Source organism: Excalfactoria chinensis, chromosome 14 (genome assembly GCF_039878825.1).
Source record: "Excalfactoria chinensis isolate bCotChi1 chromosome 14, bCotChi1.hap2, whole genome shotgun sequence".
NCBI lineage: Eukaryota > Metazoa > Chordata > Aves > Galliformes > Phasianidae > Excalfactoria > Excalfactoria chinensis.
The window spans coordinates 5,110,847-5,132,450 of NC_092838.1; the positions used below are offsets into that span (position 1 = coordinate 5,110,847).

The 21,604-nt window shown below is 40.9% G+C and overlaps 1 long non-coding RNA gene across 1 annotated transcript in view; it reads left to right on the forward strand.

Annotated features, from left to right (window-relative positions):
• The window catches only part of LOC140258933 (uncharacterized), a 30,563-nt gene extending 9,422 nt beyond the window's left edge, over nt 1–21,141 (forward strand). Inside the window, exon 3 of the long non-coding RNA XR_011905323.1 lies at nt 21,040–21,141. This is a non-coding gene — a long non-coding RNA (uncharacterized lncRNA). The remainder of the gene's footprint in view (nt 1–21,039) is intronic.
• The last annotated feature ends 463 nt before the right edge of the window (nt 21,142–21,604 follow it).

Genomic DNA, 21,604 nt, shown 5'->3' on the forward strand with positions numbered 1-21,604 from the left:
GCTACAAATCCAAAGAGTAGAACTTGGGAGCCAGCACTACAGTACAGTTTTGCCTCCTTCACATTAGAAGACTCTGGGATGCAGTAATTAACTGCAAAAATGTACCTGATTTCTGATTGTAAGTCCATACTTCATTTAAGGGATATTTTAATGCTGCCCATTTGAAGGATTAGCAAGAGGAAGAAAGAAGCATTGTTCCTTTATCTTCAAGCTGCACGCAAAGTGTGGCATCCAAGGACTGCTTTTTGATAAGCTCAGTGCGACTCATCTCCCAACTGAAATATACCTCGTTCTTCCCTTTAAACGTATCTCTGCATTCAGATTACTTACAGCTGCTCCCTTTCTCCCATTCTCAGTCTCCAGCTTTTTTTTTTTTTTTTTTTTTTTTTTTTTTTTTTTTTTTTTTTAAATGCAGAGAAAGTGATTTGCTTCCAAATACGTATCTTTTCATAACATAAATTCATGGAGAGGATGGGCAAAGACGTATATGCTTGGCTGAGCTAATGAGAAAATGACTCAGTCTGTGTGCCTAACATCTCCTTGTATCACATAAAGCGTTTGACAAAGAAGAATGGGTTTTGCTTTAAATACTCAGAGCTGCCACAATAACTGATCATATTTTGTAGATTACAATAGGCTTAAAACAACAATGAACCAGGAGCTATGCAGCCTGTTCTGTGAGGCTATAAATACCAGCTGCAGCTCCGTAACGAATAAGTCCTCACTTTGAGTTTACGTAGAGCACATTTTGGAGAAATGAGAAGTCTTAATTGAAGGAAGAGAGCAGAAATGCCAAGCTGTAACCTTATCACCTCTCCTGAGAGAGCATTTGGGATACAGTTTGGGCAGTTGACTGTTACTGTTTCTTTAATTAAAAAACAAAAAACTTGTAAAGACAGTTTCTGCTGTTCCTGGCTCTTCTCTGTGCCCCCACTCCATCCCCCCACAAACAGGCAATGCATAAGGTAAATGTAAGCAAATTTCTTTTCATATTGTTTTCTCCTCCTTCAGTCTTTCCTTAAATGAAGACGTCTTCTCGTCTGCAGAGAAATGTGACACTGACCTCTGTTATTTAACATTTTAGAGTCCTATAAAATGAGCTGGGGGGAAGAGTCATACCTGGTGGTGTAATAAATAGAAAGCATTTCCTTGGTTAACTGCAACTTAATGAAAGTGGAAAATGTAAGGCTGGAAAATGAGAGGAAGCATCCATATTTTGGGTAATTTCCATGCTGTTTAGTCAGCTTAGCTTTCATTTGGTGGTCTCATTTCTTACACTGTTTACTGCATAAGAAAATTGCTACCCTATGAGCTGAATTTTTAACCTTAAGTTAGATCCTAAACCAGTGCAGTTCTACCAGGCTAAAGACAGAATGAATGTTTAGATAAGTAGAAAGTTGTCTTAGTGTTGTTTTGTTAACCTATTATTGAGTAATTTAAACTGTTTTGAAATCTGTTCTCTACAAAAATTGTAGCCTGCTTACTGTGCTATCTTTACACTGATTTATGAAACCTTCCTGTTTACTGTACTGTGCAGAAGGAATTATTGGCAAAGATTATGTATTTTATATTGGTTTAAAAAAAGGAAAGAAAATCATCTGCTTTAGCTAAGTAAATTAAAGCACTGGTTTTATGCTTTCAGTCCATCTGAACTAACTGAGATTGCATTGAGTACCTGTATGTGCACAGATGCAACAGGTAAAAAGGGTTTACTGCATTCTTTACAAAAATTAGATGTTATTGATCTCCTTTGAGTGTGACTTGTTAAAGATGCTGTTCATTGCCATAGTTTTTCTTCTGTGATGGACTTGCTTCAGCCATCTGTGGGTTCAAGCTTCGTCAACTGAGCAGAATAAATAAGATCTGCTGATGATGAAGCAAATGTTTTGGCACATACAGAACAAGGCAATAACAAACAACTCCATCAGTACTGGGCTTTGGATTTGGTGACATTTAAGATAGCTAGCCAGGTGTCTGAATAGTTATGTTTTGTAGCCTCAGAGGGGACAAGGAAGACCTTTCTGTGGTGACGTTTTCATGTAAAAAGAAAACTAGTAGCCCTATGTGGAAATGAAAGTGCTGCAAGCTTTTTGGTGTTCATTTCAATGGAGATTCTGCTTGGTATTTATATATATCATTCTTAACAAGCCTTGAACATTTTTTATAGTGTATTCAGTGTGCATTAGAAAGTATGTGCGGGTTTTGGCATAGGTAACTATTTTTATATTACTTTAATTTCTTGCACAGGAAAGCTGGTGATGCAGTTAGGGCTTGCAAGTGATTGTCAGGGAAGGGTGAGGGGAGAATTGGATTTGCTGGCCTTGGCATTTGACTCAGAAGTTTACTTTGGAAGCACATAGCTTTCTGCTTGTCATTTTCTACATTCATAGGTCAGAGATGCAGCCAGTCTGACTGTATATATAGAACAGATCCTTTGCCACTAGCAAAGTGAATCCACTTAAGGAGTGGGTTCCTTGCACTGCTGGCATGCCAGGGCTTTCCTGCAGTCCCTGAGCAGTGCCACTGGTTTCAGCTTAGGTCTTCTTTATATGTGAAAGAAAAGAGAGGCTTCTTATTGCTGAATTCCCATTGGGAGATAAGAGGTGTTGCTCACAGCAGCGCTGCTTGGCTCCACACAGAACACATGGGGAGCCCAAAGGTGGCTATGAAGGTTGTGCCTTGGAATGGGAAAGCAGACTGAGGCTGTTCCAAGGATCCATGCTGTTTAGCAACACTTGGAACTGTTGTAAGGAATACCTTGAACAATTTGCAAACAGCATTTTAAGTGCTTTATTGCGGTGGTTATTTCTTGCTCATCCCCAGCTTCCCAAGCTGTGCCAGAGGAGGGAGCAAACTGCCCAATGTGTGCTGCTCAGACACAGATACAGACCTGTGCATTCTGACGTGGCTGTTGCTCCACAGCTTTGTGAACAGAACCCAGTTGTTCTCTTCTCCTGCTGGGAAGCTGGTTTGCATACAGCCGCATGTCTTTTAATAAAATTAACTGAAATTAATTAGCTAGTTCCTCCTTAGCTCTTCTGACAGTGTAATCCCATGTCACAAGAGCGCCATATTCGATTTGGCACCAGCTGCTCACAAGAGAGGCCTGGAGATAAATGAGCATGTAATCTAAATTACCTCTAAGCACTTTAAAGACCAGCCCATCTAGAGTAGTTGAAAGTCATTACTGGTGAGCTGACAATGGTTGGTCATAGAAGACAGGAATGCATAGTTTCCAGGTAACTAGGGAGGGAGCTGACATTTTGTCTGGCCATGTCTGTGTGTTTTCAGCAGGGAGAATACCAGTCCACTAACAACATCTTCTCCACCATCCTGAGGAATGGTTTCAGTTTGTATGTTTGATAACTGAACATTTTGCCATTAAAATATTCAATGATATAAGATAAATGTTACTTGGAGAGCATTTCCTACTTCCCTTGTGGTAACAGTCACGTAGTGGAGCAAGTTGTTTGTTTGCTGGTGCTGAGAAGTAAATCTCACACTTTAGGAGCAGAAGAAATTTTGCGCATCAGTGCCACATCCATCTGTGGCATTAGATGTGAGGATGGAACAAATAAACTCTTCATAAAGGAAAATGCTCCTCAGAAGAAACTGTGCTGAGGTCAGAGGGCCAACTTTTATTTGTAGTTACTATTCATATAGTTATGCTTTATGTTTTATCCTTCATAAATTTCCATTGCACACTACTTGTAAAGAGTAATGAAAGTTGTTAGTCTGGTGATAGTCAACCCTAAATATGAGGTTATTCTTTTTTTATTTTTTTGTTTACTGTGTATCTGCTGGGCTGTGAATCCTTGAGATGTCTCAGTGCAGGAGCTATTGCCACATTTTGTTATGATCAATGGGCTGCTTTGCAGAGCAAGAATTCCATGTTCCTTTCATGGCATTTTGCACTGTGCCTTTGAACATGAAAATATGGTGTATATCAGATGGATAAATATTGCCACTAGAGAAATATATGATGATGAAAAAAATCCTGATTCTGAGCCAGTCATGGAGCTTTGTGCAATTAATGGATGTAACTTTTATGTCTGTGTGTTCTAGCAAAAATCAACTTCTGTTTGGCTCAGCATTCTGCACCAGTTGTGTTATGGCAGTATGTGCCTCTGCTGTGTCGGATGTAAGAAGTGCTGTATTGGTAACTAGGAAAGTGTTCTTCGCTCGTGTGTTTTCAGATGCTCTGTGCCTTCTGAGACAGAGGACAGGTAGTGTTATTTCTTTGGTACCACTGCAGCGTCATGTAAGAGATGCTGTAATGCACATTGTGGCTGCAGTATGTTGGTGTGCATGGAATGGTTCTACTATGTTCCAGATGAATCTTCATGAAATGGACCTGTGTGCCCTGTGGGTGTTTGGCATCACTGCCATGTAGTTCATCTTGTGCTGCTCAAGGCATTGTTTGCTGCAAAGTAGGAATGCGCAGAGGATCATCTGCCAGCTGTAGCTGCTGGGAGGTATAAATCATTAGGTGTTGCACCCAAGCTGCTGGTGTATGACAGCACTAGAGACCCTCTCTGAAGCCTGAGCTTCCCTTTGCCTGGCAGTTGCAACAGCAGAAGGATCTGATTGCTGCTGAGGAGACAAGTGATAAATACAGAGGCTCAAAAAAAAGTGAGCAGAATGGTTTTTACCCTCTGGAGTTGAAGTAGCAGCCTGAGAGGAGACAGTGATGTTGGAAGCCCAGTTTGCTTCCCAGCCAGTGCCCCAAACCTATTGCAGAGCATCCAGCAAGGCTGCATTCTGCTGGTGCCATGGGGTGCAGAAATGCAGCATTGCTTAAGAACTGGCTTCTTCCAGGTGCCGCTTATTTGGTTGTCCTTGAGATCAGCACAGAAATCCATCTGCAGGCTTGCAGAGGAGAGCAGCATTACCATGGCTGTGAGGCTTCTAGTATCATTAGTGCTGCTGTAGGAATACAATTTTCTGCCTCTCTTGTGATGGTTGAAACTCTTTGCGCAGATTTTATGGATGGATGAAATATTGAACACTGTGATTCAATGTCTAGAGCATGATGGGTGAATTACACAGCAGAGCCGCTGAGTAAGGCTCCTTCCTGCTGAGGTCCTTACATCAGCTGGGTCTCTGTAAGAGAGGGAACAATGCCTGAGTAATTAAGTTTTTAAACTTAATATTTCTACGATCTCTAGATCTTTGAATGTTTTCTGTCTATAATGTTTATTAAGCCTGGCTTATTTCTTGTCATTTCAGCCTGCTTCAGTTGTTAAACTAAGTCACACCTTTATACAGATGCAGCTTCTTGCTTCCTTTGAGTTTGTAATGCCTGTACTTGGAGACCCTGATAATTTACTTGCAAAAAATGCCAGTGTTTGTGTTCATAAATCTACAGGATCTCCTTCAAATTATTTTGCCTGCCAGAAGTGCTTTCCTGTTCCATGTTATGGATGAGTAAGCAAAGGCTGAGACAGTGGAGGTGTGAGCTGAGTGCAGTATTCCAGGTTCCAGATGTGAAACCTGAGATTATGCACTTACCTCCTCTCATCCTGGACAAATGTAACTCAGGCTTTGTGTTTTACATCAGTAAAACAATTTCTGACTAAAGCTGAAGAATTTTTCTTCTGAATTAATATTAAAACGAATCTCAACTGTAACAACAGCATTGCCATCTTTAATACAAGCTTATAATTTACCTGATTTTGGAAAGATGTCATCTTTCCCATGTCCTCCAGGACTGTGCATTTCAAGGATTCTAGCTTTGTCGTTAGAAAGTAAAGAAACCTGTGTATGAGATTACAACGTCTTACCTTGCAAGACAGAGTTTGCATCTCTTCTAAAGTTAATTCATTGCTCTTTGCCTTTCTGGGCCATGGGCAGCGAGAGTCTTTGATAACTGTTTGCCATAACCATAAATTAGGAAGTAATTCAGTGAGCTTCTAGTGGAAAGTGAAGGCTTCTGCTTTACACCTGAGGCTTCTGTAATCCCCCAGTGCTACAAATCACCATGACCTTACAGTGCCACAGAAATGCCAAATGTCCAGCAAGGAGGAGAACCAGACTCACTGCTGGGTGGGAAGAGAGCTCTGGCTCTGTCGATATCTCCCTGTTTCAGTTGAGACCTAATTGTTTTGGGAACAGGGACAGCCATAAATAAAAGAGGTTCAGGTTTTCTGTGCAGATAATTGCAATGCTGGAGATTAATTCATTTTTTGGACGTTGTAAACAACCTTCAGGGATTTGAGACTGAATTATTCTCTGAATTTTGGGTGAGAACTTTGTGCTTGCAGCTCAGACTGAGTTCCAAGTAGAAACCCTGTTTTAGCTCCCATTTCTATCCCCCGGAATGGATCTCTTAGTTGCTCTTATCAAATTTTGCCCAGTAATATCAAGGCTTTTATTTTTTAAGCAGTCCCAAAATCAGTCACGTGCTGACCTATCTACCCATATCAGGTACCCACTTAATGCCATTTTTGCACTTGAATATTTTTCCATTTGATCTCTTAGCTAATCATACAAGTCCTTAAGCATGTGTTTTTCTCGTAATGTGGCTTGGTTGCACTGAATTCAGTAGAGCTTGTGATGTGCTGAGTGCTGTAAGTGCTTGTAAATCCTTGCTGGATTTGGTTCTTTAGTGTGATGTATGGAAAATGATTTCCTCAGTAGGTGTTAGAGGAAATCTTTTGGAGACCTTACAGGAAACCTTGGTTCTTCAAAATGACTGTTGTTCTGTGAGTTCATCGTTTGCTTTTTTCCACCCATTTGCCAAGAGTACTGCATCACTGACAACAGGAGGTGCTTTAAGAAGATGGGATTGTTGGATTAATTATATTATAATTAGTTTAGCAATTCCCTTTGAAGAAACAAAATTCTATTACATAGAAATTCAATCAATTCCTTCTGCCTCAGCATGTGCTCGAGAACTTAGGTGTTGTGTCCATCAGTGGTAAGAACTGAATTTATATGGGTAAGCACAGAAGCAATTTTCTGTCTGTTCTGCTCCTCAGCATGTAGCCCCAACAGCGGCTGCCCCATTCCATGATTAGAAACGTTTTTCAAGATTGCTTATTTAAAGGTAAAATTACGTAGTGCTGATTTGGGCTATTTATTATTATACAAATTATTTTTGAAGCCATTGCAGTCCTTAGTCTCTTTCTGTAGATTTTTTTTACAAGGACAAAACACATTTCTGTGTATACATGATAAAGTTTAAAAATCTTTTCTGGGCTAGCTATATTATTTTTAGCCTATCTGGGGGGGAAAAAAATCAGGCCATTTCTAGTGTGTATAGCATTGTTCTGCACTTGGACACTTCTTCATTGAGACACTTCCCAAGATTGGTAGCGATAAAAAACATTTGTCATCCAGTGCATGTTCAGTGACCCTTGTGAAATGAGTTTAGTTTTTAGATAAGGGTTTTCAAAGTTGTGTCGATAGAAAACAAACATTTCTCTCATTGTTTGTATTTTTCCCACTTCTATAAATGCAAAGATGCAATGTAACTGAATTTCGGGGCATACAGGAGATTTATAATTGGGAAAGTTACACAGGTATTTTCTTACTGGGATTTCAGTAAACTTACTGAGATTTCAGCATGGCTCAGAATTTCACTTGGCCACACACAAAGTCATGGCATTTAGTTCAGGTTGATCAAAGCTGTTGTAATTTTTTAGATAAAGTTGGTTTCATCTGGAGGCTTACAAGAAAATGTTTACTTGCGCCAGTCTCAGCTTCGCTGCTACATTTTTAGAGGCTTCTGCTGTAGCTTGCATGCTTGGGTGCTTGATTGCTCCTAGAGTGGATATTGACTTTCTGCTCAGACAGACATGGCAGGCTGATGTGTTTTGTTTAACATTTAAAAGCTACTCAGGCAGCCTGAAGTTTGCATCCACCTTGGGAGGGGAGGGGTAGAACAGAGGAGCAGGATGGGAGGAAAATGGTTTCAGAGGAAAGCAATTGTAAAAAACAGTTCTTGTTCAAAGTCAATACATTCAAATCTGCCTCTGAACAATAGAAAACAGGATTTTGAAAGACTTCTAAATAGCTCCCTGTACTGAGGTCAAAGAAGAAAAATAATCCCATTCATGGTAGAAGACCGATCAATAGGAAATCCATATAGGGCGGTGTTTTTCATCGCGGTTGTGTTTGGCAGTATTGTGCTTGGCCATGGTTAAGAGGCAGAATGTCTCAGTTAGAAGCCTGTATTTTCAGCAGAGTGGGAGATCAGCTTCCCAAAGGCTCTTGGTGTCATTTGGCAAAGCTCTTGTTTTTCCCAGTCTCAGTTGGAGCCTTAGAAGGAGGAACTGCAGTAACCAGCTCAGGTTAGCATGAGTTGCCCTCAATAATTAGCTTGAATAGTAATCAATTCAGTTCTTTAGTGGTTCATCAGAGGAAGGGGAGGGAAAAAAACAAAGTGAGGAAACAACCATTTCAAATGGATTTCAGTAAGAGAACATTCTCATTTTCATTTACAGTTTGTGTTAATTCGGTTCTGTTACTTTATATAAGGCAAGGATTCTGACAAGACCTTCTTATGCTGTGTTGAGGTGTTTCCGTTAAAGATATGTTGAAGAATGTTGCCAAGAAAGCTTTTTAGAAGTTTTCTTTGGGCCTTGTACTGCTCTGGATTCAGCTTCTCCTGGCTTTTCTCTCCCTGTTCCATCAAGTGCCAGATACCCACTTTGGAGGAAAGAAACATCTTCACTGTCATGTTATTCCATTTTGTAGAGTATGCACCGGACTGTGAAAACTGTCATGACTGTCCATGTCTGAAGGTCCTTCGTGGTGTTTAAAATTAAGACAAACTCGCAGGTCTTTGAAAGAGAAAAATGAGTAGCTTGATTTTTCACGTCTTCCTCTTCAAACTGTCCCAGCTTTAATTCTAGGTTATTAAAATTCACTCATAGTGTGAGTACATTAAGTATAGTTAATTCCATTGGAATTTTGATTAAGTGTTTTTAGCCTGCAGATGAAGTTAAATTAAATAATACTGCCATGTGCCAATAACTTTTGTCTTCCAGGATTCTGCCCACAAAGATATTACATTAGAAAGTCAAGGCAGTCACTAGGGTTTAAAACATATCAATTTGGAAGTATTTTAACTTGGAAAGAAGCAGAAAAAATGAGCCTGAAATGAAGCTGTGTCCCAGCCTCATGGAATTAATTCTATTTGAGAAGCTGCATCTGTAGAATTCCTCTAGTGTTACTTCCAAAGGCAGCTACCAGCCTGCCTTTCTGGTTCTTGGCTGCTGGGGTTACTGAATTCCTCACTGGATGAGGTTGTCAGGAGCCTTGCGGATAAAATTCTGAGTTTATTACTGTGATAGAATTTGTATGGATTGCTTACCATCACAGGATTGTTTCTGTTCTTTATATATCCCGTTATGACAATTTATATAAACAGGCAAATAAGAACAGAATAAGAGTTCCCTTATGAAGGGAATTCAAAACTCACAGTGTTAAAACTCTATATTTCAAAGTAGTCCTCTTCCCACATCACTCAATCAGTTTGACTAAGTTGACTTTAAATATGTTGTTTAGCTTTTTTACAACCCTGACAGTGGCACTGGGACTTGAATTTGATCTTTATTTCCCATAACCTTTCTCTGTTACCTTAGACTGACTTTCTGTTGCATTAGTTCTTAATCATTTATTATTTTTGTTATAGCATTAAGAGCCTACATAGCAGGTAAAGTAACTTGTGCGGAAGGTCTTAATGGCTCACTAAGCTGCCTGCTTCACTGAGTTAAGGGAACTCTATATAAAGCAATTTTGAATTCAGCTAGTTTTGGCCATGCTCAGAATTCATTAGCTGTTTAAAAATCTTAGTATTAGATAAATTGATGTGGCTTTGAATGTTGATAAGGCTGCAGGCATAAATGATGTATGTGGAAAACTGCTGGAGTGAAGATGGGCTTAACCTGTTCTGGCTTCTAAGTGTGCTTGCTTGCACAGAGTCTGGATTGACCCCTGAAAGGGAAATGACAATTTACTATCAATACAGAAACCCCAGATATTCTTGCTAATGGGAGACTACTTATGTTCTTCTCTTAGGCAGCATGTTTTGCCCTTAAAGCGCAGCCAGCTGCTTCCACTAACTGAGCACTTGCTTGGAGCAGTACTCTGCTGCTAGTTAGAAAAACACATCAGTCTTTCAGTAGAAATATAAGCTTAGCACTTTAAATGGACACACTTCTCAACTACATCACCTGGATTACATTATGTAATTCTTGTGTCCATCTAGAAGCAATGAAGCAGTTTCATAACTGAAAGTTCTCTTTTGTTTTTCTTAGCTAAACACACGCCACCCTGTCAGGCTGTGTTGCAGTGCATGAAAATAGGTCAAGCTGCCATCAAAGGCACCTGGGCTGTCCCTTGTGAGATGGTAATGGGTTAAATTTAATTGATGGGGCATACTATTCTGAGTGACTGAAGTTGGAAGCTTGTTATGAAAGATGTGCACCTTTATCTGTGCTTTCCTGAGACAGAAACTATAAAACTCTGGGCTACATCCTTTATTCAGACTTACTGTATGTTCCTAATACTATAGAGCTCTAATATCTTGCTGTATGTCACTGTCATCTCAGCTGCTAGACTCTGGATGCGAGAATTCATCTTGGCTGTGTTGCCCTCATATCCTTTGCACAAGGCAAAAATATTTACCAGAGATAGAAAGAGCAGATGCTGAGTAATATATTTGAAAAATGATCTATAAATACAGATCTCGATTGACTGGAAATGAAATACTGTGATAAAAATTCCATTTGTGAAAAGTGTGATTGTGCCAAGGAGTGCATTGCCTACTTTAGGGTTTGATGCAAGTTGTACAGTTGAAGCATTACTTCATTTTTTTCATATTACTAACTGGAACTTCAGGAAAGTATCCTAATGGGTTTTGGGAAAACAGTTATTGTAAAACTATTGCCAGGTTACACAGCTAGACATCATTGTGTGCACTTTACAGCCCTGTACTTTTGATGCCATTCTGGATTAGAAAAGCTTTTAAAAAGGAGGGGAAGGTGCCAAATATGGCAAATTCAAGGAAATAAAAACATAATAGATACGTGTTTGATTTGGGTTACTTCAAGCTCATATCGCTTGTAGTACAGGATCCACTTTTGGAAGTCTTGCTCTTTAGCTGACAGTGAAAGAGCTCATGGCAGCTTTTAGGCTGTTAGAAAATATCACTTAGCTGTTGGGTGTTCCTGTCATTATGCTGAGAAATGGGTATACCTTAGGAAGTATCGTGCTGGGTTTATTATGACTGACACCCATGCCAGCCCTTCAGACAGACTAAGTGTAGGAAAGCTCTAAACATGCCTTCTCTTAAGGACAGCTGAAATATCCAAAGAATACTATGAGTGTGAATAGAGAGATGGTATCAGTGTGATTATTGTCTGTCATTTGGACAGGTTCAGAGGTGCCTAGAAGCAACAGAAAAAATAATCAAGAGGAGACAGAGCAGGAAGGCTTCACACTGTGGTTCTGGGGTGAGCAGATTGTGGGCTCTTGTGGCAGCGTGTGGTGAGGGAGGTAAGGTGAGCTGAAACTGCGGTTGAGGAAAAAGGCTCCTGTGTGCTTGGATGACTGTTGTATTCAGCATGGTACATCAGAGGGCTTAAGCATGCCACAGCATTTTTGTGCTTGTGCTCACTTGCTGTGCAAGCTCAGAACACAATAGATATCCCCAGCTGGGGACTTCTGCTTTCTTCTCGCATTTTTCTGAAAGTCAGATATTGTTCAGTTAAGTGTTACTTGCTTGTCATTTGACACGTGTGCCACCCTGGGATCCTTCTTGAGACTGTTAAGGGTTTGGAGGAGTTAGTGGCAAAGTGTGCAGTGAATTCAGTGAGTGGGACAGGAGCCAAGAGCTCTTAGAGTTCAGACTGGTGCTGTGTATGGTGTGAAGAAGCTTTGTAATTGTACAAAGCCACCTTGAGGAAGGTTAGAGGGTACAAAAACATTGATCTCTGTGGGGGAGGAGCATTTAGGAACCTAAGAGGCGCTTGGGAGACCTCAGTGGAGGTGAGTGTGGAAGGACAGGCAGACCATTGGATTCATAACCTTCATGGTTGACTGAAAGCAGCTCAAGCCTTTGGGTTTTCTGAATTTCTGAGAGAAATTTGGTATTGCTTTAAGTATAATAAATTACAGAGGAAAGCAGAAGTATATTAGAAGAGCACTTCTGTCAAAGTGCTGGGTGTCTTCAGATCCAGACCACTGCGTTACAACCAGTGCCAGCCAGAGGAGCTGCTGCCTGAGAAAGGGGCGATTCATCCAGAGTGACCTTCCAGTCTTCAGCTGTTTCCTAAATGCGCTTTCCTGAGGTGCTGCTATTTAACTGTAGGCATCAGGGCTTGTTCTCCCGCTGGCTCTGCGGCTGTTGCTCATTGAACAGGTTGGAGCAATCGACATGGTTCCTACCGGGCTGCTGCTTCAGAAAGGTCATGTACGCCCCAGCAAAGTCTGTCACTTGCCTTTTAAGAACAGTAGGAATCAAATCTTCTCAGTAACTGTGACCAACAAAGCAACAGGAGGTGTTTTGCAGCTTAATATTCTATTACAGATCAGAACCACTGGGAAAACTTTTGAAGTAACGTAAGAAAGAAACAAAAAAACTAAATAAAAAGCTCTGCAAGGCTAACATCGTTTAGCAACACAGCCTGTCAGTGCACTCACCAAACGTATTTCTTTTTTTCCTGTGTCTGAGAATAAATGAGAAAGCGGTGAGAGCACCAGGTGGTTGTACCAAGCACCCATGAAATGCTTGTGCAAACAATGGCTACAGCCAGGAGCTGGTTGGCATTCAGAGGGGAGGGAGAGAGGGTAAGAGATAAAGGCTTAAGAAAGATGATATTTTAAAGAATTATGTGCATGCTGTGCATAGCTGGGACAAAGGCTGCGGGTCAAACTAAGCATTAATACAGTTCTGTTAAGGAACTGGTTGTTCTGTACTTGTTAGCTCTGTACGTCTTGCCTACTTCATGTCTCATGGAGCTAGGAAATGAAAACTTCATTAGCGGCCGTTATTGTACTGAATGGGGCATTTCTGTACTCTGTGATATCAAGCATTTGCTTTGTGCTTTGGAAATTACTTTTTCTTCTCCTAATGGGAGTGGATGCTTTTAAAATTGCTTGAAGTGAGAACAATACCAGAGATTAGTTTAGCCAAAAGTTGTCAGCCGTGTGCATTGTGTAAAACCACAGGTACCACATGCTGCAGGATGTTGCAGAATACCCAGAAACTGCAATAACCGCATGCTAATTTTGTATCAGTCATAAGTGGGACTCTTCCTCTGTTGAAAAACGTACCTAAAAGAGGCAAAGCGCAACTAAGTGGGGCTTACGTGTGAGTTTTCATTGCGATCTACGAGCAGCTGTGATTCAGTGTAAAAGAATTGGACACATCTAAGCAATCGTTGTGTTATTTTGATTGGCGCAGTGTGATTTTTTTTTAGAAGACAAGATGTCTGATGTTGCTGGGTAACGCAATACACGACCCTGCAGAAATCTGGAGTGGCTGCTGGTGGCTCTTGCTTAATGTGATTGCTGTATTGTAATTTTCATGCCCTAGGGAAAGCGGGGCTTTCACTTAGTTTTGGGGGAAGGATAAAAATGAGTCTCTAAGTAATTACTTTGTGCCTCGGTGTTGCTCTCTTTGAGACACAGGACATTCAGAGGTGAAATAGAAATAACTTCTATTTTCTTGTGGATTCATAAACCAATTAATTTCTTTTTAACTAGCCTTTCTTTTTTAAACACAGAAATCACAATGCCTACCATTTATTATTCACCCTTTTCCACTCATTTTAAGACTTGATCTCTAATAAATTCTTGCAGCTTTAAAAACCATCGGGGAATGTAAATGGCAGCTCGGTACTTGTGGTAAACTGTTGTGTTGGAGTCCTGTAGAGCGACTGAAACTGCATTGCAGGTTGGTCCCATCCAGAGCCCTGTGGCATCCATTAAACACTGACAGACTGTCACCTTGCTGCTACAGCAACCCCAAGCCAGAAGCAGGAGCTGTGAAAATACATGAGCCCTCTCCTGCAGCACCAAAGCCTTTCCATGTGTTTCAGGCAAATGGGAGGTTTTTCCCCTGGATATGAAATGGGCTTTAAGTGCTATAGCAACTGAAATTCAGCTTTGCATCATCCTAATAGCAGTTTTTAAACATTTCTTTACAAGATCAATTCATCTCAAAGAAAGTGACAAGGTTTTGAGCCCAGTTGCTAACAACAGGCAGGCTATGAACACGTTGCTTATTTCTACTTACTGCTCATTTGAATCTGCCTTTCATTGCCTGTTTGACTTTGGTGCTCTCATCTCCTCTGTATTAAAGAGCTTTTTAGCACCTGATATTTTCTCTCTGCAGAGGTTACCGCAGCCCTGTAGCTGCCTGGTTTTTCTTGTGACAGCCTAAATACTGAGCTCCTTAATCTCTGGGTGTCGTGCATAGCAGTGTGCAGTGGCAGTTTGTCACGGAAGGGAATCTTGCACTAAAAATGTAGGTGCCAAGAGAGGAGGGAGGAGTTAATCCCTCTGTAGCCCATTAAGGTGGGCCAGGCATCTCGTGATTTGCATTCATGCAAACAACTTGTCTTGTAAATAATCTTTAATAGAGCAGGGCTCACCGCAGTGTTCACTTGACTGGCAGGCAGCCAACTGCTGTGTTGGCTGACAAACATGAAATAGTGCAGTAAGCAATGCAAGTAGATTACCGCTGTCTGGATTTATGCACATGCATGGAGTGAGTCTTTTCTTTTATTTGTGTGACAACTGGGATGACAGAATTAAACGAGAGAGTTCAGTTCCTTAACAGTTAAGCATTAGCGGTGGATAAATATAGAAATATGCTGCTCGTGTGGGTGTGCCTGGATTGTAGAAGGGATATGCACAATGAGAAAAGAGAGAAGGCAGTGCAGGTGTATCATCTGCTGGCTTACTACTGCCTGATGCGAGGAGATACCTCGTTGCAGTTTCCTTAACAGCAATTTACAAATGTAAATTGATGAGCAGTAGAAGGCTATCTTAGGGCTGAACTGAGAGAATATAGAAAATCTTTCCCTCTTGTTCACTCTTACCTTTCTCTTTGGGTTCCACTCCCTTGTTGGCTTTCCTGTGCTTGTCCTTGTGCTCTCATGTCTTCCAGTACCTTACTGAGGGTTAGGAGGGGAGCTTGCTGCTACTGCAGTGAGGGCTGGTTACTGCATTCAGTGAGGGTTCTCTGGAAATATGCCTTTAAATAAACAGTGGCTGGGCAAGATTGCAGAGAGAGATAAAGTTAAGGCCAAATTAATAACACCAGTAGGCTTTTCATGGAATACTAAATATTTATGTTCATTGTTAGCGCGGGCGTCACATTATGCACCATTTGTCTTAATATAAATATCAAAGTGCCTGGCATGGCATTACTCATGATATATAAGCTGTCAGAGCGTGTCTCTGTAAATCACTCATACTGTTGCAATCTCAGTAATTAATGGATGTTAGGCAAGTAAATAAATAGTTAAAAAGACTTAATCCTGAGTGAGGAACAATCTTATATATTAAGCCAGTCACAGAGTGAGACCCTAACAAAGTTCCCCGGCTCTGTTTGTGTGGTCTTTCACTCGTGCAATCTGTTAATACCATCTTAAAAGCTGCTTTTTGTTTGTTTTAATGAAACATTGTTTCAGTTTAGAATGACCTATCCATCACACAGGCAATGCAGTCTATGTTTCTCCTGGAACTCATGTGACACAAAGTACCAACACAGGGAGATGGGTGCACAGCTCTGCTCTTCACTGGGCTGTGGGCATCTAGTGTGAATGCTCTCCCTTCCCCAGCTAGGATTTCTGTGTGTGTGAAGCTGAAGTCAATTTGACTATAAAAGGTCATCAAACACTGGGATAATCTATTCCATATCTATAATTAGAGCTTAGAAGAGAGGATCTCATAGAAGCACTAACAATCCTGGAGAAGCTAATTAAAACTCAAATATGAATGTAGTAACAATCTCCAGGAGAAAGGAAAAAAAAAATAATCATATTATTGAATTGACAAAAGAAGGTTTTGAACCTCAACTCAAACACTTTGTCTTTTAATTGCACGGCTTTCACTTGAGTCTGATTTGGTTGCAAGTTAAACGAACTACTAGGGGCTTCTGTTAAAAAGCTAGAGGTTTATGGCTTTTTGTGGTTTAAAGAGGAAAAAGCAAGTTATTTCCATTTGCAACACAAAAGCCAGGAAGCCCAAGTATCTGCTCCTTTCCTCAGGTGTGTATCAGGGATGTATTCACAACTTTTACAAAGTTATGTCAGTGCAAACGAGGGAAGAACAAAGCTTTGGTACAGTAAGTCTTCTCATGAACATGCAGCTTGCCCTCAGTGGAAAGTGCTGCAACTTTGTGCTCAGCCCTCCGAATTGCAGGCCAGTCAAGTCTCAGGCCAGTGAAGTATTTAAGCAGATACTTCACTTGACATCTAGAAATCGTGTGGAAGATGCAGGTATTCAGCTCAGATGTGAGCCTGCATTTAGATGGGGCCTGGGATATGTCAGGACTTAATTGTCTTCCAGGGCTTTTTTTATTTTGACAAAAGTAATGGTCAGTACACTCCTAGTTTTCCATTTCTTCATGGCCAGTATTCCCCCTGCCATCTTTCTACAGCTGATGTGTTTGACATTAGGATGTGAAAATCCACAGGAGAACCTAACTTAAAGTGCAGTTTTTTGAAGTATGAGTGGTACTGAATTTTCAGAATGCTTGAAATTCAGGCTGGGTTCTGTTTTGCAGCTATATCCTCCTCTTCAGTTCAGTGAACCAAGGTAAAATCCAGTCAGTCTGTAAACCTTCTGCTTTGAAGCCTTATAGAAGTTTAGGAGTTGCTGCTTGTATTCAGTTCAGTTTATGAGATCTGGAAGAAGCAGGCTGTGTTGGATAGAAACTGAGCAAGATGTACTTGTTGATTCCTCTTCCAGCTTATCTCCAGCTTTGTCTAAAATGAGCAGAAGGGCTACAAAACTGTAAAGAGAATGGTGTGCCTAGGAAATGGGTGAGTTAGGGCTGGGAATATTTCTAAGGCAGACAGACTTGGGGGTGGCTGAAGAGGGGGCAGAGCGTAACAGAAAAGTACTGACTTTTTAATTCACTTCCTTGAGCATCCTGCTTCAGCTTAGAACAGCTTAACATGTACATGTCCAAAAGACTCTCAACTGAATTAATATTTTCTCCAGGCCTTCCAATATACCTGCTTCTGCATTAAAATAATCAGATTTGACCTAGTGTGGCACTGAGATTGATGATTTGTCTGGGGTTAATAGCAGAACACTGTTTTGTCATCTTTTCCTTTAGTTTCCTTTATGTGTATATGAGCATCAATGTATCTCCTGTTACTTATCTATAAATTCAGACTTAATTTCTTGCCCCAGAGCCTCTAACCATTCAAATAGGGATTCTAACATTTCCAACAGTGCAGCCTCTGTTACTCCCTGTCAGGCTGGCAGACCCCATGGAGAAAGGTGGTTTATTTAGGTGAGACACTGTAATAATAAGTGTGAATTCAAGGCAGTGAGTGTCTGTGAGGATGAGGAAGCAAGCAGCAGCTCTGGAGGCAAGAGCTCAGGTGGGGCTTTGTGCTGCTGCAGATGGAAACTGCTAGATGCCAATGGGATGGTCCTGCCTGTGAGCTTCTGCTGCATCTCCATCCCGTCACCAGTGTTCATGTAATGCTAGGGTAGACTGGTGGCAAGCAAAGTGATACAGGATGGGGGCTGTTTTCAGGTGAGGGGATAAGAACTTCCTTTGCAGGAGCAGGCACAGCTGACTGTGCTAAGGCACATCTGCCCTTGCCTTTCAGCTGTTCCTTCCTCACTGTCACCTCAGATGAGAGGAGAAGAAGAAGGGATTAGTGATGGGACTTGGTAGGTCAGATTGGCAGTTGGACTTGGTGATACTGAAGGCTTTTTCCAACCCCAGGGATTCTATGGTTCCGTAATGGGCTCTGCCACAGAGGCCAGATTTGATACATATTCAGGTACAGTGCCTGTGACACTGTTAGCTCCACAGAGGTCCCTCACAGCAAACTAGATGTTGCTTTCAAATACTCCAAGGAGTCTGAAGCTAATCATTTTGCTTTGTTTCATTAGCTCAGCCGTAATGTAGCAGAGCTAATGCAGTCATATCCAAGTTAAGGTACCAAGCAGATTTAGCTGCTTATCTGCCATGGAAAGAACCACAATCACTTTTGCGATGAAAATTAAATGTGGAAATAATTCCCTTTTCCTTTTTGGAATATTACTGTGTGATTAAATAGGCTTAAGAACATTAAAGAGTAATGACATGAAGTTGCATGCATCATTATTTTAAAGCAGATTGAATGAAAATATACTATCTGTTCCAGCCTTTGCCTAATCCTCAGTTTAATAGAGATTTGTAAGGGCCATGATGCGCATACATCTTAATAAAGTAGAGTTTTCAATCTTTAAAATGGGAATTTCAGTATCTTTGCTATGAATGAAGTAAGCATAAAAGACACTGAGGATTCTGTTTTCTCAATCACAATCAGGCAAAAGTTTTTCTGTTAAATGACATAGTTAAACCTGGAGACATTAAAACCAGAGTAAAAGCAGAAGATCAAAATCTTTGCTCCCAGCAACAGTTAGTATAAGCAGCTGGTCACAAACAATTGCTTCTGTAGTTACCTCCACTCTTCGGTCTCTCACGACTGCACTGCCTTGGTTTGACCACATTATAGCTGCTTGGGATGGTTTCCCTGCTTTACAAATGGAGAGAAGAGGGAGCACAGGAAGACAAAGGAGTAGGGGTGTCATCTCCCACTCCTAAAGCATGTGTGGTAGCACAGGGAGCTGAGTGTGGATCTGTGAAGCCTGAAGCCAGCACACAGTCAAGCATTGGGCAGCCTACAGTTCCCTGAGAGCACAGGTCTGGGTGTTTGAAGGGGGAGGTTTCTCTTTCAGACATTGCATTTCACATCTATTTTGCTTGAGGAGTAGAACTAGATTATATCAGCAGGAAATTCTCATGTCTGAGTTGCCCTCTTTCAAAACAAGGATTGAAATGGAAGAGAAGGAATTGTCAAGTAGCTGGAGCACATATTTAGAATGAAATATTCATACAAGGAGGAAATGGGCTCTGTGTTTAATAAGAAAGAGAGATTGTACAGTGTGATAGCAATTATGTGCGTTCAAATATTGTGCTTTTCTTCAAATCTAGGTTATAAATCCAAAATGTATAATTAACGATCCCATAAATAATGCATTTCTAATTTTAAAACATGAAATAAACTCCCCTTGCATATTTCTTATGGGATATTCCTTTGAGAGAAATCTTTTGGTACCGAGTCTTATCATAAGAGGCGATTAAAAGGTTGAAATCTATAATAGATTCATTGGAATGCTCCTGTTTGGAAAATGCAAAGTATTCTGTTTTTGGAGATCCCAACTTTCCTTTTATTAAAAAACAAACAAAAAAACTGCAGGGCGAAAGTACTCAAGTACAAAGTTGGCTCTGAAGACCTGTGATGGGCTGCAGTTGTACTTCTTTCTGTCTCAGATCTGGACCCGTTCTGGTTTGACTGCTTCATAAAACAGATTGGTGGGCCCAGAATCGTTTGCAGTAGATCAGGTGCCCATTAATACTGATAAAAGTGATAAAATGAAACAGAGGAAAGTTGCTGAATAACTTCTCAAGAGGTGAAGATTCTCAGTGTACATGTGAAAAGGCAATAAATAGGCAAAGGAGGAAAAGTTCATTGAACTTAGTTTTCTTATATATGTAGCTCCATATTATCCCCAGTTTTATGTACTGAGGGATACATACATAATCCATACACAAAACAGAGCTACAGAACACAGAGAACAATGGCTCAGTAATTAGCACTACAAAGTGGAGGCAGGAGCAAGAAGGATGGAGGGCCAGAGGACTTGGAGGTGACCCTGGCAAAGGAAGCAGAGTCTCTTTCGGCTGTGCTCCCAGCAGGAGAGATCTGTCCATTCCCCTCCAGGATGAGAGCAGTGTGGGCCCTGGAGCTCAGTCTGTGTGTGCTGGCTCGCAGCAGCTTCCATCAGAGCTGAATGTTCCACTTCCTGTAGCCTGGGTGGCTTGGGGGTTTGATGTCTCTAACTGGATTAGCTCTTACTTTTCTTCTCGTGTAGCCCTTAAATTAAGTACTCTTCTTAGGAAGTAAATGGGTCTTCATACTGGTACATTCAGTTAGGTTAGTTTCAGGAGAAGCTGCACGAGGTTGTGCTGTATTCTGCCTTTTGAAGAAGCAGGAATTATGTTACTTTCACTGTGGTAAGAGGGAACTTCATGATGAGCCAGAGTAGCCAGCACAGGTGCTTGAGAGCCAGCCAGCCTGAGAGCACTTCCTTTAAAGCGGTGCAAAGAGGAAACAGTGCAGAGCTGTGCACTTTTCCAGACAGCACCTCATTTTAAAAGGTGAATCTTCAGAAGCTGGATCTTCCTGAGTTAGCAGTGATGTCCTCAAAGTTACAAGGTGAGGACACTGCTGTTCACACCTGAAGCACTCTTCAAGGATTTCACTTGTCTTCACCAAGCATCCGTTTTGGAGAGAAGAGGTATCCAGCTGAAATTATTTGTGGAAGAGAATGTAAACAAGAATGAAATGGCTGAGGTAAAGAGTTTCCTGCTTCTCTCTTATTCCACAAGACAATTCTTTTGTCACAGTAAGCAACTAACAGTGGATCCAATCAATGAGCCTTCTAAGAGAGCAGAAGAATAAACACAAACTATTTGTTGTGTGGTAATGAAAGGAAATGAGTGTTCAGTTTCACGTCAGGAGCCAATTGGAGAATGCTGATCATATTGCTTGGGCATCATGCAAACAGATGCTGAGACAGACAGCGCTACCTTGAGAAGTTTATCCTCTCCTAGGGAGCCAAGGGGATGGAAATATGCTTTAAGAGGTTAGCCATCAAAAAGCTAACATACATACCATGTAATCAGACACCCACTGGCTTATTCATTGATTGTTAGTCATTCACAGTTGACTCACAATGCCAGACAAACTTATTTTCATCATACTCCCTTATTTGTATTCACAGATACTAGACTGGCTTCTCAGAAAGGGAGATAAATGTGAAAGACAATACTGTGCTCCCAGCCAGCGTGCTCTTCAGAAGGCTGTAATGCAGAAATCACGAATGCCCAGTGGCATCACAGCTGCAAACAATCTCCCAGCACATTGCTGTGGAAGCAGCCCTGCCAGCTCGTTCTTTCCATTTACTCTGGAATGTCAACATGTTACAATACCTTGTAACATATGCTGGGGAAGTTAATCTTTGTTTTTGTCCTTAAAATCATTTGCCATATTGATAATGCTGTGACATTTATTTATTTATTTTTTTTTTTCCTACGGTTTCTTTACAGAGTCAAGTAGAAAGGGAATGTCAGTGTCTTTTTCCTTATTTCTCTGTATTCCTTTTTCTATTCTTTATCTGAGTCCATGAGTTACAAGGATGTAAAAGTGAATGAAAAATTGAGAAAACATCTGGTATAAGGATGGGGAGGGTAGAGGGAGGTGAAAGTGATGGTAAAAGAAGAATAACCATTGTTACCCAGGGGGAGTTTCTGTTTGTTTTTGAGGCAGGAGGGTTTTGTTACTCAGCA